This window comes from Engraulis encrasicolus, chromosome 19 (assembly GCF_034702125.1).
Source record: "Engraulis encrasicolus isolate BLACKSEA-1 chromosome 19, IST_EnEncr_1.0, whole genome shotgun sequence".
Taxonomy (NCBI): Eukaryota; Metazoa; Chordata; class Actinopteri; order Clupeiformes; family Engraulidae; genus Engraulis; species Engraulis encrasicolus.
Window position 1 is genome coordinate 889,069 of NC_085875.1, and position 3,585 is coordinate 892,653.

Here is a 3,585-nt window from a genome sequence, read left to right on the forward strand (position 1 = left end):
TTCATACATCCCCAAACGATGTCAGTCCCACTACCATGCTTGACGAGTCAGATGATGCACTTTTTTGGTCAAATTCACTTGTTTACCACCACACATGCTTGACCCCATCTAAAGCAAATTTGTCTATCTTCGTCTCATCAGACCACACGACATGGTTCCAGTGATCCATATCCTTGGTCTGTTCATTTCTCTTGAGATCATGGTAGGCTATCAAGCTATACCTGCCGGTAGATTTTATACCAGATACCACCAAGAATTCTACAGGTAATTCCTTGAAAATACAAAGTCTCACCCACGAGCTCCGTATAGGCGTGTGTATGCCCACTCTCCTTCGCTGACCATGCCTCGCATTAAGCGACAACGGCTCTCCCCCTCGAGCTCCGGCATGTGTGTCTCACCTACGCTGTCCGTGCCTGGCATTAAGCAGCACCGTCTCTCACCCCATCGAGCTCCGTAGGTGTGTGTATGCCCACTCTTCTACGCTGATCATGCCTGCCATCAAGCGGCACCATCCCTCCCCCTCGAGCTCCGTAGGTGTGTGTATGCCTATACTCTCTTACGCTCTCCCCCTCGAGCTCCATGTGTGTATGCCCACTCTCTTATGCTCTCACCCTCGAGCTCCGTAGGCCATGTGAATGCCCACTCTCCTACGCTTATCTTGCCTGGCTGCTGGCATGAGACTGCAACACATTGCAGCAGGTGAAGCTTACTACATAAAACACATCCATGAAATTAGAAGATCTTCATGTCACAGATGAGGATTGTGATAGTAAACACTGTGCTCGTATTATGGACATATTTTGTTATTAATAATAACAAATTAGATGAATGCCAAGAACTTATTATTAACATTTTTGTTGGATAATATTTTTGTCATTCATTTCATTGACGATAGTCAAATATGCTGCATTATGGAAAATGCAGCAATTAAGGGACTGTTCGTTATTTATTTTCGGGGTCGTCGGAAGATGTCCACATTTGATCGTCAAATTTAGCATGAGCTTCCCCTAGCAAGTTTCAAAACTTTGATGACCCACCCCACGACGCTGTCAGAAAATGCATGACCCTCACCTCGGGAGAAGTAAGAAATAGCCATATACTAGCTTATTTTTTGACAAACGTTGATTTACCAACGCTACTGCTTAATGGCATCCTGATCTTAATATCCTACTTCACGAAGGCGGGGGCATTTCGTACATTTAACCTACTGTTCTTCAGACACAACAAAACACAACGGTGTCTGATGGTATTTCTGAGGCTATGTTACATCGTAACATACAAAACAAGGTAGACTACTTTGAAAAGCTTTTTGTAATAAATGGGGCAAACATTTTTGGATGACCCTCCCCTCCCCTAGCGAGCTTAAAAAGAATTGATGACCCTCCCCGCAGCAGCAATGATTAAAAATGACACAACCCTCCCCTATTTTCTTCCGGTGACCCCGAAAATAAATAACGAACAGTCCCTTAGTCCTGTTCATCCTGCCTCTGACACTATAGTGCAGCACCCTCAGTCCAGGGTTGCCAGATGAGAGTGATGATTTCCAGCCTAAAAAATGCTCAAAACCCGCCTGAAAGCACTAAATCCCACCCAATTTGAAGGAAACTCCATTGATTTCTATGACCATTATATTAATCAGCTGAAAAACCCGCCCGAATGCCCTTTTTACCCACAGAAGGCCATCCTAAGCAGCCCAATTGAGCTGGAAATCGCCCAATCTGGCAACACTCTCAGTAACTCCAGTTAGTCAGCATAGCCAGCAGGCCACATCTCTTGGGCACCAATGAAAAATGAAAACATCGTCCACATCTGTCATCTGAATCACCAGTCAGGGTGACTGGTTGCTGCTGTAGACCCTGATTGGTTGATGCCATAGATCTTCAGAGCACTTCCTGTCTGGTCATAGATCTTCAGAGCACTTCCTGTGTACGGTACAGTAGATTTGCCAGACCAAACTCCATCCATGATCTCTGGTGAGACGGGGAGACAGACGTACAGGCTACAACTCAGGCCAGGGCTGGGTTGGACCCAAAAACAGGCACAGGCATTTTTTTCTGATTATTTATATAAATCTGCCGTGGCCTAGTGTTTAGAGAGTTAGTCTTTCAATATGGGGATTGCAGGTTCGAATTCCCCCTGACCTCTCCCTACATCTCCATCCAAGGCTGAAGTGCCCTTGAGCAAGGCACCTAACCCCACATTGCTCCAGGGACTGTAACCAGTACCCTGACAGATAATAACTGTAAGTGGCTTTGAATAAAATAAAAGCGTCAGTTAAATGTAATGTAATATAATGTAAAAAGCTGAATTAGACCGGCCCCTTACACTTACACAGATGGGATCAGAACACTGTCTAGTGAAGTATGTCTATGTGTTCTAAGTTTGAAAGACTCCGTTCAAGTCCTCCTACCTGTCCAGTACTTTGGACAGCTACCTCTGTTGTATTGTAAAGTGCTTTATAAATGAAGTTGACTTGACTTGACTTGTTTGTTGGAAATAGTATTACTTCATCAATTTACTGATATTGGACCCTCACTGTTACTTGTCCTGTCTTGCACTTGATGTCAGTCTGTAAATGTCACTCCTGTGTTATGTCTATGTCCTTTCATGGTATAGAGAGAAAACGTAATTTCTATTTCCTTGTATGACCTGTGCATATGAAGAAATTGACAATAAACGCTGACTTGACTTGACTTGACCTGGAGATGCACCCATGGCCCACCGGGAAAATACCCTGTGTGGCAGACTACCAATCCAGCCCAGACACTGGCAGTAAGGTAGACAGATGTGTCCCATCGGGCAGATGCCTTGTATGCCATATGGCCAACCCAGTCATGGGGGTGGCGGTGGGTTGTGGTGGCTTGTGGGAAAATAGCTCTGGCTGGCTGGGGTCTCAGAGAGGCCTCTCGTCTCCTCTCGTCTTGTCTCATGTGTGCTGCGACTCTGTGATGAATTCGGCTGTCGATATCAGCTTCATCACTGGAGTGATGGCAGGTTAGGTGCCATTTTTCTCCCTCGCTGCTGCAATTTAGAAAAAAATATATATGAGACATGGAGCAGTAAGTCTTGAGATCCAGATCCAGTCACACATACACTACACAGCCAGCCAATCACACATACACTACACAGCCGCCCAGACATACACTACACAGACAGTCACACATACACATACACATACACTACACAGCCAGCCAGGGCCGCTGCTAAGGGTTTGGAGGCCATAAGCATAACTGTTCAGGAGACCCCCCTCTCATAAATAAATAAATAAATAAATAAATAAATAAATAATAATCTACTAACTAATAAATATATTTTTTGTAATGGAATTCAATTTTTTTTTCCATGACGTCTTCTTAGTCAATCTCGATTTATGAGGCCCCAATTTTGAGGGGCAAAGTGGTTGGTACCCCATGATGGTTGGGGGCCCTAAGCACTCTGCGTACTCTGCTTATGTCTAGTGGCGGCCCTGCTGTAAGCCAGGCAGCCAGCCACTCCACTCAGACGGATGAGACGCTGAGATGGAGAGAAAAAAGATGAAAGGGAGGAAGAGATGAGAGGAGGTCGAAGGTAGAAATGAGATGGAGG